Below are 13,069 nucleotides of genomic sequence, written 5' to 3'. Positions count from 1 at the left end.
GCTCCATAATGCATCCTGATGGTGGCTTCGATCGACCCCATTCCTAGATTTAGAGTTAAGTCCATGGTGGGTACGGGTGGAGGGCGTCGGATCGCATCGATTTAATTACGATCGATCTGTCAACCCGATGACGTTGCGCAACCAATACCTGCCTTCCCCTTTTCTATCCTCGTCGTCGATATATCGTGGCCTGCCCTAAATTTCCAAAATGTGTCCAGTTCGTCATGCACCGGCTCGTTACGTTCGTCCAGGCGTCGCGGCGTTCCGCTTCACGAGTTCACGCTGTCTCGTCGGCGATGAGGGAAAGAAATTTAAAAACGGAGAAGAAGAATAAATCGTTAACAGTTAGGAAACTGGGGATATGTGTACATATATATATATATATATATATATATATATATAGGGCAGGAGTCATCTCTGATCACATTCTCGCGAATATTCGTGAATTAATAACTTGATGCATTTAATGCGTTCATTTACCTGATTAGTATTCAACCAATCGGGATAATGGAACGGAGGAAACGCGAAATGAAACTCTCCATGTTTATTCAATAGATCGTACGTTAGCTTCAAACCTAATAGAGGCTTGAATTAACTTGCGTTTACAAGTATTTTTACACATTTTTTAGTCGTATGACCGAAAACTGGAAAGTCTTGGTCTCTAGCGTTTCCCTGTATTTTAAAAATGTAAGGAAAAGATCAACATCGCCGCCTTTCCCGGCTCGCTTCTAATTTTTCGAGATGACCCATCTAGATTCCAATTCGTGTACGTGACTCCACTCGTTCGAGAACCAGCCGAATGTTTCGAGATACGTATCTGCTTGCGTTTTCGCGTGTACTACGTTCGAAAACATTCACGCGTGCACACGTTCGAAGGATGAAAAACAGAGAGAGAGAGAGAGAGAGAGAGAGAGAGAGATCGCGGAAAAGGAAAAGAGAAGTTTAATTTATTCGAAACTGCAATTCGCATCGGTGGGTGCAGAGCTGTCACGGTTGTCGGGTGTGTCGCGGCTTCGGTCGAATTACGAAAATGTCTGATCCACATGCTCCAATTGCGCTCCAACCGCGTTGCTATTATCGGATACGGCATCCCTGTATCCCGATTTCCATCGGAGGAAACGCGACTTTTCCGCGCGGCCATCCACGGAATGAATAGTTTTTAATTTATCTCGCAGGCGTGGCGCACATTTTTTCCACGCGTTCTCCAAAAAGTGTTTCGTCGCTTTTCGAAAATTTTCGCGACGATCGGTTGAGAATTCCTTTCTCTTCCTTATTCTTCCATTTCCATCTCCTCGTATCACAGAAAAACTTTGCAGATTCCTGTGTGAAATCCACTTAACGTCACGCATCGATCGTTGCGCGTATCTGTGATATACGCAAAAGTGACTGATATACAAAAGATTCCATTTTACCGAGAAATCATCGATATATATGTGTATATATTTGTTGGTGGGTGAAATATAGAATGTGCCAAAAAAGAATGGCAGAAATTACACGAAGGGAGGGGGGCGTTAATAGGCAAAAATTTTCGTAACCGGGGAGGGAGGGGGCGTGCAAAGTCTTGCAAAATAGAAGTAATTAAAAAAGGCAGCAATTAATCGGGGAAAGGCGAAACACGAATAATTTGTAGGAATAGTAGGGGTGGTCCGTTGGAACTATTAACGCCACGAAACTTTTGTCTCGCGTTGAACTTTTAAATGCCGCGCGCTAAACGAAGCGTTGTGCGCCCCGCGAATGGAGTTTCGAGTTAAATTGCCATAAATAAACGTCTTGGCTCTGGCTATGTTCGCGAATTAAGTGACGCGGTGCAATGAGAGAGAGAGAGAGAGAGAAACGCGGGAGGGAAAAGGGAGGAAAGTCGCGGACAAAAGGTATAAAAGAATCGAGCCTATAGCGCGTAAACCTCCCACGCCCTCGGCCTCCTCCTCCTCCTCTCCTCCCCCTCTGCGAGTTTCGCGTCCATCCAGTTCGCTCTCTTTAATTATATTCGAAGCAATTAACGATGGATAGCGCATAATGAACAATATCTGCGGCCAGACTGTATTTACGACGTGATGGCCGCACTTTGTATGCGTGCCATATTTTATCCTACAATTGAAAATAATTTACGGTGGCCGCCGTGCAGCTTGTAATTAGAATGCAAAATGAGACGGAATGCGCGGGGGCAAAACTGCCTAAAATGCAGTTCGCCAACGCGATTCGTCCCGGTCGAAATTAGAATGACGTTTTAGCACGGCGAACAAATTGCAGAATTCGCGGGACTCTCGGGCACGTCCGCAACTATTCACCGTTGGCCGCGTTTTATTGGCTCATTTTAAAGGTTACCTCGTACGGTTGAATCATTTATACCGGGAGGGGAGAAGAGAAAGAAGGGAAAAAAAAAGAAAAAGATAGAGTTTGTGAAAAAGTGAATAGTCTCTTTTTTTTTTTTTTTTTTTTTTTTTTTTTGTAAACGAGCGCTTGAATGTATTTTAGCAAACTAGACGCCAGGAACCGTGCACGTTTTAGATGAATAGACGTTGCCACCCGAACAACGCTAGTTTCCAAAGTTTCGTGTGAATCATTGCGAGTTTTCAATGACACGATCTTATCTTTTTTTTTTTTTTTCATGTTGGTAACTTTCGAACGACCTTGCGTCATATTTAGAATCATCGAATCACCTTTCGCTTTTCAGATTAGACGATAAAAATGCTCGACGAAAATTCCGCACGTTCGTGCGTTTAATTCGCCGCGGAGAGACGTTAACCGAAGAAATTAGTCGTACTTTAACTCGACGGCGTGAACAATGACGTGGACAATGACCCTTATAATAGCTCCTACATTTCTGTGTCGGGTAGACGGAGAGGAGGGGGGATTGAAAAGTTGCACGACGAAGGTGCAACGATTATTTTTACCCTCCTCCCCAAGTCGTTTAACTTATTTCTACCTTTCGTCAACTCGGTCGAATCGATGGGGAGTATTGTTTTTTTTTTTTTTTTTTTTTTTTTTTTTCTTTTCTTTTCTACGACTCGCGCTTAGATCTTAGATCTTCGACGACTCGCGGCGATTTTTATTTTCCTCGCGGCTAAGCTGAGAATTGTTTGGGGATCGGTGTATAACCCTTTGGTCTCGCCTTTGTCTGATCCCTTGGTGGACCTCCCTCCTCCATGATCCCTTCCTCTCTACGTTACGCCCAACACCCTCTAATACGTCGAGAGCCGTGCCGTTTCGTCGTCTGCACCTCTGGCGAGACTTGCCTCTCTCGGTCTCCCCGATCGATATTCCATTGTATCGAAGCATTGAAGTATCGTGAAGAGTTTCACTGGCTCGTAACGACATCGATGCTATTATGCTAATTCAGCGCGTTGGCGAAGTGCGGGAGTTGTGGGCTGGTGAGTGATAAGCAACGAACACCTGGCCGTGGAAGGAAGAGGAGTGTGTAGCCTGTGTCCCGGTGTATACACGCTGTCTCGTCGCCGTGCATCGAGCGGAATCGCGCTGGCTGGGCTCGTTTGCTGCTTGGGTAAAAAAAGAAGAAAAGAAAAAAAGAAGAAAAAAAGAAAAAAAAGCTCGCGTGGCAATCGCGACATTCGTGATTAATTTCCCAGAAAAATAGAACGAGGGAAGCGACGACGGCGCAGGTGTCTGGTTAATTCTTTTGTCTCTCGAATCCGATGCTCGATCGATGCATCTGAATTGTACGGCACGGCTCTATACCGATTTATACCTGATTTATCGTCATATTTATTGACATCGTTCCATCGACGCCAGAAGAAGAAATTATTGACTACAATCGAAGAATTATTGCTATCCGATATTGCGTATCCCATATCTTTCCTACTTTTATTCTTTTTCCTTTTCTTTTCTTTTTTCCCCCCTTCCCCTTTTCGTGTTTCACGCAACTTTTCTTCTTACAACGAAGAAGAGGGATCTCGTTCATCCTTCAGTCAGATTTCGTCGATAAGCGAAGACTCGCCTGTTTCCTTTTGATCCCGAATCGATGGATAGAAGTGGAACGGAAGAATGGTGGCACGCGACAGCCGGAAGGGGATATCCTTGGAATTGCGGCGAGTTAGCAAGGCATTAATCGCAGAGGCTAACTCGGCTAAGAAGCGGATTAAGAAAGTTACTTCGGCATCGAAGGAACTTGGCCAGCCACTATCCTCTGTTAAGCAGTTTACGGTGAAGCGATCCTGCGATGTTGTCAAACGCTTTCTTCGTTGCATCACCGACCTTCTCTTTCTTCCCCTTTTCCCTTTCTTCTTTCTTTCTTTCTTTCTTTCTTTCTTTTTTTTCTCTCGTTCGCTTCTCAAGACGCTTCTCCTCCTCCCCTGGAACTGAGAATCGTAAGAAGGGCTCAACCGTATTACCTTGCCGCGAGCCCATTTCCCGTTCACTGTTTCAATTATCCGGTAGCTCGGCTAATTGCATTTTGCGCTTCATTCTCCCTCCGACGAATCGATTTTACTTCTATTTTTCTCCTATCTCGATCTTTTCTTTTCCTTTTTTTTTTTTTTTTCTCTAAAGCGACGTATTTACGTTCCAATCGCACGACAGCCTACGATGCCCTTTTCTTTTTATCTTTTAATCGACAAAATCGTCATCGATAAGCCGTAAAGAAGACGAGACGATACATCATCCTTCCGTTTCGTCAATTAACGAGCGGACGTCGAGCTCGTTGAAAAAAATTAGTTTTCCGTTCACGAGGTTAGACGGTTAGGTTGCTCTATTCGAGGAGTTGGAAATTGGTCTGATTGGCAGCTCGGTGGAACTGCTCGAAATTGTATATTGTATCCCGCGCCACTCGTTAAATACCCTCCAGTTGGGAACTGGAATTTTAAACGATTTTTTGAAAATTCAGCGAATTAGTGGCGACCAACTTCCAACGTGGTTCGCACAGTTAGTTTAAAACTCGATCCAAAATAAGCGTCGGATAATGTAGAAGGATCGAGTGGAAAAATACCGGTCACTCGATGGCAGTTTAATTTCGTAATTCGACGCGTATCAATGATCTATATACGTGTCTCGATCGAATTACGAATTCTTCGAACAAAAGATCGTGGCGAAAAAAAGAAGGGAGAACAATTCGTGTATTAGAAAATACGAGTACAACTGTCGGATAACTGTTCGGCGTAAGCTGCTTATGGTAACGATCGGGTCAACGATTCGGCCTCCCCCTCCTCCTTCCTTCGAGAGGAACGCGTTAAGAAGAAACGCGTGCAGCCGCGAAATACGCCAAGATCCCCCCTCCCTCTTTCCCTCCCTTCTTATTACGATCCATTTACGGCGGAGTCTCGCGATATTAAGAATCGTGGAATCGATCGAAGGAAGACGACGATGATATAGGAATGGTTGATTGCCGCGTACCCACCGGTGCTGATTGCACGTACGAGAACGCGCACGATCGTGGAAGAGGCGTGGAGCAAGGCGGAAGGCACCGGATCCATGGAATTGTCAGCCATTCCAGACCCCAGGGATTAACTCGCCCAGGAATGCATTCCTCCTTTCTCTGTCCCCTCGATAATCCGTCTTCGTCCCTCTCTTCTCCCTTCCTCCTCTCTTCCGTCATCCTCCGCCGCCTTCTCCCTTCCTCCCTCCCTCCCTCTCTTTCGCATTCATTCACCTCTCTCCTTCGATTTTCTCGCCTCGTCCTTCCTCGGCGATGAGGGGAGATGAGGGGAGGGGGTAGGAAGCACTCGCAGTCATTTTCTCCATTTTGCGATTCGATTTCCGCCGATATTGCTCCCGTCTCGCTAGATTCTTCCATTCGTACGGATGAAGACGCTGCCGACGAGGGAAATATATTCATCCGCGTCGTGAAGAAAGAGACGAGGAGAGGAGGAACGAGAGGGAGGAAATGGAATGGTTAGGGGCGATGAGAAAGCAAGAAAGAGAGAGCTCCGAGCTATACATATATATATATATATATAAAGCCCTCTCCATGGCACGGCCAACTAATTTCATCGCCTTCGCGATTTCTTCCTCTTCGTCTTTCTTCCTTTCTCCCGCTCAAATCGACGATCACCCTCCGCGATCAACATGCTCCACGATGCGCGCATAATGTGTCAACCTTACGTGCTCGAAGATCGGGCCATCGATCGTTTCGGTCGAAGGCGACGAGATGCCGACACGGTACATAATGCGGTGGAAAAAGAAAAGAAAAAAAAAAAAAAAAAAAAGGAGATGATAATCGAACGACCCGGAAGTCGCGCCTGTCACAAAAGTCGGAGAACGCGATTCTCCGCCGCATAGTGGCGTTGTCGCGTGTCGAAAGTCTGCGCCCCGTGATTGTCACGCGTCAGCATTTTCCAACGATCGCCGTTCCTGTTTCCCTGCTTTTGCCACTGTTACGTACAATATATATATATAGTTGGCCCACCAAATTCATCGCGTTTCGAACGTTCGACATTTCCATCGGATCGGTTTCACGGATTTCGTTAACGTTAAAGCCACGAAACCTTGATTTACGACGCGTTCGCTAATTTTCGCGAAAATCTCGACAAACGTTCCTTGTTTCCTCGACAAAAAGTAAAGTAAATCCTTAACCGCATTATTTACAATTTAAAATTTTCCAGGGGAACGAAATTTCCGGTTCCACGCGAGAGAGACACGTCCGCGCTTTTGCGTCGCGGGATAATTTAACCAAATTAAAAGAAAAGAGAGAGAGAGAGAGTAAGATGGAAAAGATGGACCGAGAAAGAGAGATAGAGAGAGAGAAAGCGTTTGGTTTTAAATCACTCGTGTCCCATCGATCGAGCATCGTTGACACGGGGGGGGGGGGGAGGAGGGGGTTAAAAAAGACTGTCGGCGACGAAGTGATCTATCGTTCAATTTGCCCCATAATTCGTATATCTGTTGTCGTTGCCGCGTTTCTTCCGCGAGTCACACGATCGACGAGATCGAAACGAAATCTAACATTTCGAAGTCGATGGCTTCGTCACGGATTGATCCGTCTCGCTTTATCCGCTCGTCGATTACGCGATGGGGATGGGTTGCGTGCGCGCGTGGGTGGGCACACGCAGGTGTGCGCGCACCCACACCCGCCACGGGTCGAGCAACAACCATCGTCGGCGTACAATATCGTGCGCGCGTATGCGTGTATAGCAGGAGAAACCAATCGGACCGCGCGATGCAGCGAAGTCACAGCGTGATTGGTACGGTATTGTGCGCCATAACCAACGGTGAAATTAACCATGATCCAGATCAAACGATCCTAACGGTGTGCGCGTGCCGGCAAAATCCGAGTCTCTCTCTCTCTCTCTCTCTCTCCGAGTATCGCGCCACTGCATTGCAGCTAACTTGGCCCACAGCGCGTATGCGAAATATATTCGTATTTATGTAGGCGATTAAGTCGGATTAGCCGAGCGGAACGCAAGGATAATCGCGATCCGCGCTCCTCGTATCGATCGTAAACGGCGGCGGAACTGGCTGCTTGTTCCAGCGAGCTGCCGTTTCCAATTAATAACGAAATGATCGAAACTGGTCCTGATCCATATAACGATTCCACGATACTTACGAAACCGACTTGAACGGAACTTGCGCAATTGGAAGAAGAAGCTACGTCGCTCTTCTCCGGATTGGCAGAGAGAAAGTCGAGTGGAAACTTTGGATCGCGGACGTTTATACACCGATCTCACTGTACATCTGTTCTATGTACGCGTGTACGCGGCGAGGCTTTCGAGTTCGCAAGCGGAGTAATCGGTGTTGAAGCATTAACGACGATCGCCTCCCCTCGAAATTCAAGTTGAAGAGAGCTCGACCGCAATCCCTCCCTCGAAAATCGATCCGAAAACCCGATGGCCGAGGATCCATCGTTTCGTTCCTCTTAAGAGATGCTCTTAAATTACACCTGACCGAGGAAAGGACCTCGATCTAATTAGAATTAGACCTCCTCGAATTCCTCGCCCCGAACCGGATGGTTTAACGAGCGTGGGACGAGGTATCGATTTCCCCGATTCCCAGTCGAATTCCCTCGCGTTATCGGGATTCTCGACGATTCCTCTCCTCTCCTCTCCTCCTTCCTCTCTCTTGGAGGGGGAGAGGCGAGGGGGAGAGTCACGGTCGGAGAAGCGTCCGTGCCAGGTCGGTTAATTCGTGAGTGACGCTCGGGTTCTCATCCGTGCGCCGGATGATAATGCAGGACCGGTGCAACGTGACGGCGGGTCTGTAATTAATCAGAAGGTTGAACGTACGCGAGAATACAGGGCTGGCCCCGGAATAACAGTCGGCGCGCAACGTTTGCACAGTCGATGCGCGGGTTGCGTACGTGCATGCGGGTCCATGTGACGCGCATACTCGCGCGGATATCCCGGATATGCGAGGAGAGAGAAGAGAGAGAGAGTGTGTGCAAACGCGGTGTAAATGGCGCCGGTGCATAATCGTAGAGACGCGGATGAAAGGTGGCCGCGTAATCGTCGCGTAATGGAAATGCATCGAGGGTCGATCGCCAGCTTCCAAACGACTTTCGCGTCGCGACTCGTTTGCTTCTTCTCTGGAAAGGATATTTCCTCTGGCCGCCGGTATTCGTTCGGTCGGAATGCGCCGTTGACCCGAATATTTGTCGAATACTTTCTTCCCCGCGTATTTCTCGGCTCTCGTTTCCTCCCCCCCGAACGAAGCGGAGGGGAGTTGTCTCGGCCGAGTATTTTCGTGTTGCTTCGAAATTTTTAGAATGCGATACGCGCGAGGAAGTGGAAAGTGCTTTTTCGCTTTTCTCTCTCTCTCTTTCCTTTTTTTTTTTTTTTTTTTACCAACGAAACGTAAAAAAAGTTAAAGGAACTCCGCGATACCCGCTTAACATTCCGACCACCGAAGTATAAACATTTTCGTTTGGAAAAAGTATTCGAGGATATTCGAAAACAGAGGAAACGTTTCAACGCGAAGTGCGTGCGATACATTTGAGCGCGCATTGAACAGCGGGAGCACGGAAACGGCCGTTCGATGCGGGGCGGCGTCCCTTCCGAACGGAATAAAGGAATCGACGAACGACCGTAGAGAATTCGCGACGCAATGCTGAAGTCGAATGCGAAACGCGACGAATCGACGATTTCCCTTCCCCCGTCGAGATCGAAGAATTCGTGCGCACGAGACGAGATTGCGCGATATTTGGAATTTTCCGTGATCCTCTGTAAACGTGGAACGAACGCGCACCGGCAAATAGTTGCGTGGCGGAAAAGAGAGATATTGCTCGTAATTGCGGCAACCGCATCATCGACGTATAATTGTCTCTGGCAGCCTGGTTATCCGCCGATTACGCAACAACAAACCGACTCGCAGAAACGTCGAGTTTTCCCGCCTCTCCTGTTACGCAATCGTCCCGATTGGCCCGAAGAAGAGGAAAATTTTCCTTTACGTTCGCTTCTCGAGATCACCTCGAGTGAATTTTCGAGAGAGAAAAAGGGAGAAAAATCTGGGAAATTCACGACGGACGGAAATTTGTTGCGAATCGCGATCGAACGTTTCGCTCGTGCGTAGCGAAATTAACCCTCGCTCGCCCGAGGCCTCGGGTAACTGCAAACAAGTTTTAGCGCCGAATTTCACCGTGATTAATTAAGCCGCGTTCAATCCCGTTCCTCGAACCCGCGCATTATGCGCCCTGTTATGCGCGTGGCAGTGGATGGCTCGCCGACCGAGAGTTGAATTTCATTGCCTCTCGACAATGCGTCTCGCTCTCCAACCTCTCGACGAGTATCTTGTTTAACGTTCCTCGAACCCACACGATCTTCATACGTATAGTTTCCAACGACTGTATACTTCGCATACTTGAAGTTACACACGCCAATCTAAAAGGTTAAAGAGTAAAGAAAAACGAGCGATAATCATGGATTTTCAACGGCGGAAGTCTCGATACGAGACCTATTACCATTTCGTCCGTTAAATTTGGCAGTTGACCTATCGAGCGTGGATACCGTTGAGCGTTGTGTTCCGGGGAATTCGGTCAGCTCGAAACGAGGGAATGAAACGGGGGGAGGAGGGTTGAAGTCTCTACTATCGAGTATCGATGTGCGCGAAACTCGATCGGTGTGATATAAAGGGCAGTTGGTCAAACGCGTTCACCGAAATGCAGGGCAGTTACGTGCGATTCGGGATCGCGCCCTCGAGAGGAGGGTATATTTTTTTCCTCGCCGATAATTTCGCCGTTTCTTTCGCACACGCAGGCGGTGATATCGTGATCTATATACGGGATATATTCTTCCTCGTGGAGAACGTGCCGAGCGGAATAAAAAAAAAAAAAAAAAAAAAAAAAATGGAAACGAGAGAAAAAAAAAAAAAAGGAGGAAGCTGTGCATTTACGAGAAGCGAGCGTTCGCGTCCATTGTGCGCGTCCACGTGAAACGATAAAAACGCGATGACGCGGAATTACGCAACCTGTATTCCTCTCCTCACCCCCCTCGTTTCGCCATTTCGTTTCCTGCGATTATCTGGACGCATCGCGCGAACGTTCGACGCCTCGTTTCGTCCCTGCACCCTTAATGAGGGGAATATTCTCGTCGTGTATGTACACCGTGTTTTTTTTTCTCTCCGATCGTCCCCCCTGCGTAACACGTGTACGCGCGTGCTCGAGAGTATATCGCTCGTAACGAGATTGAACGCGTTTCGTTGAAAGCTGTACAAGGGGATTTCAAGTGACGGGCTACAAATATGATTGCACGGGTTGCACGGTGACCGTGTTACGGATTCCTAGGTCAAATACACTGGTGGTGTTTCCATATGTGTATATATATAGAATAAAAAATGGAATGAAATAGAAAGGGAAAAGGGGAAGAGAAAGATGTAAAAGAACAATTTTATTAATTCGGCGGGGATTCGGGACGTGTCGATAATTTCCGTTCGATTACGTTTCCTCCTTGTTCTCCTTTCTGCGAATTATTTATCTTGCATTTTAATTCGTTCGATTCGTGGATTTGGACGCGTTGAACAATAATTAGAGGGAACGGTACGAGCGCGATTGGAGACGGATGAAACATGCTTGGCAGGCTTACTTATGGAAATGCGGTGTTGCAGAATTGATCGACTCTTTGTTGAATTACGTGATTCTCAGCCCGCTAATTGGATCGTGCGTCGAGGCTCGTGCTTTTGTTCGATTCCTATTGAAGAGATTCAACGCTGCGACAATAAGCGGATACGGTCGAATGCACAAACAATTTCGATTTACGATATCGTCTCTTTATTTCTTCAGACTTCCTTTCTTCGTAATAATGATCTTCCTACCCCAATAATACCCCCCGTAAAAGAAAGGGACTATCTTTTCGATCCGTGAAATCCTCTCTAATTAACGCGTGAAACTGTTCGAATTAATATTCATAATATAAAAATCATTCGAATCATCGTTAAAAGTGTGAAACTCAAACGGTATCAAAGAGGACACGTTTACCACGATGCGTTATTACATTCGTCCGTAACACCGGAATCGGCAAAGCGATTGGACACGGGGAAAATCAGAGAAAGCTACTCGTTATCGAGTTAAACGGAGAATCTCTATCGAATTTACCCGTAAACAAGAAGAACGACGAGCAGAATTTTCCTTTACGCGAGCACAGTTCCCCTTAATAACCGTTTTACGGCGGCCCTCGCTGTCAGCGACAAACTGCGTTATACGCGTACTAATTTAACCTTATTTTCCATCGTCGTCGTTCGACGAGCGCGAACGTTCGCTCGAGAAGGAAAGAGGGAGGAGACACATCCCCCCACACTCTCTTCCCGTGGTGGAGGGGAAGGGGAGGCAGATGCACGCGATACACGCTGCGCCCTGCAATATATACAGTTATAGCCCGTTGCTGCACGTATAAACGCGACGAAGGTAGATGGCGACGCTGTGCATAGCTGTGAATCGGCGGTGGCGCAGGTGTATCGCGCGCAGGAAGCGGGGAACATAAACGTCTTTCCGGCGCATACACACGCGTTCGCTACGTGGAACTGGATGAACGGCGGTGTACTACACCGACGCAACTTCGTGGCGAATGAACTACACCCGAACTACGCCGTATTCCGTATTCCGTATTCCACGTATTCGCCAACCCCCTTAGTGGTTTCGCGTTGTATCGAAATTCGAATTCCGCTTATGGAATCGCGGTTGTTCTCGCGTGCGCTCTTATGTGAATATATATATCGTACTCGCGAGTCGAAGGTTTGGTCGGCGAATCGAAAAGAAATTCGGGTGATATCGGGTGAAAATTTCGTGGACAACTGCATCGGGTGGAGGGTGCTCTATCTGATTTGGCAGGGACGAAAACAGGGGCTTGAGAGCGTAGATATATATATAAAGAGAGAAAGAGAGAGAGAGAAAGAGAGAGGAGTTGTGAAAAGGAAACGAGAGGGAGGAAATGATACGAGCGAGGGGGAGTGGTAAATGTTGCGATCGGAACGCGATGCGGTGAAAGGCGACGTTTCGCGCGCCTTTCAACGTACGTGGATGCGCGTACGTGCCGCGTTTTATCGTTCAAGGAAAGATGGGTCTGTTATCATTATTTGACTACCCCCAAAATGGTTTTGTTATCCCTTCTTTTGTCGTCGCTTCATCGAAGACGCGTGTCGGGTATGGAATGATGGTTTCTAGCACGGAAATCCATCGATTTTTTCTTTTTCTTTTTCTTTGAAAGTGAAATTTTTACGACGAATTAAAACGTTCCATCGAGTCTTTCAAATCGTCGAAAGGATACTTTTCATATTGCATATCTCTTATACAGTGCGAGACGAAACTTGCCGCATTTGCCCGCGATGAATGCAAATGATTTGGCGCGCGGATCGTAATAACTGACAAGACGAAGATCGAATATGATCGATTTCGCTGTTATTGGCTGCATCGTCCGTTTACTGCAACCAACCGTTTACCACATACATATAAATATATGTATACATATATGTGGATATATGCATTTTAGAATATAAACTGGTTACATACCACAGATGCGCAAGAAAATATCGAGGAAGTTGCAAAGCGACTGCTCGAGAGCTTACTTTCGTGAAAAGAGAATATCGGCAAACCAATTGTTTCTTTATCCGGTCGAATATCCTTATTGATTCGATTCGCTTTTGGATGAATTATTCGTTTAGAGAAGAATGGCGTAACCCTCTTTTGATATATATATAT

General features: G+C 47.0%; 1 protein-coding gene across 6 annotated transcripts in view; it reads left to right on the top strand.

Annotated features, from left to right (window-relative positions):
- Nucleotides 1–13,069, top strand: part of LOC122719450 (Down syndrome cell adhesion molecule-like protein Dscam2) — a 128,391-nt gene that overhangs the window by 55,212 nt on the left and 60,110 nt on the right. The window lies entirely within an intron of this gene.

This window comes from Apis laboriosa, unplaced genomic scaffold, assembly GCF_014066325.1.
Source record: "Apis laboriosa isolate Shangri-la unplaced genomic scaffold, ASM1406632v1 scaffold11_cov152, whole genome shotgun sequence".
In the NCBI taxonomy this organism is placed as follows: Eukaryota; Metazoa; Arthropoda; class Insecta; order Hymenoptera; family Apidae; genus Apis; species Apis laboriosa.
The sequence above is the reverse complement of the archived record's forward strand: the minus strand, read 5'-3'. Positions and strand labels throughout refer to the sequence as shown.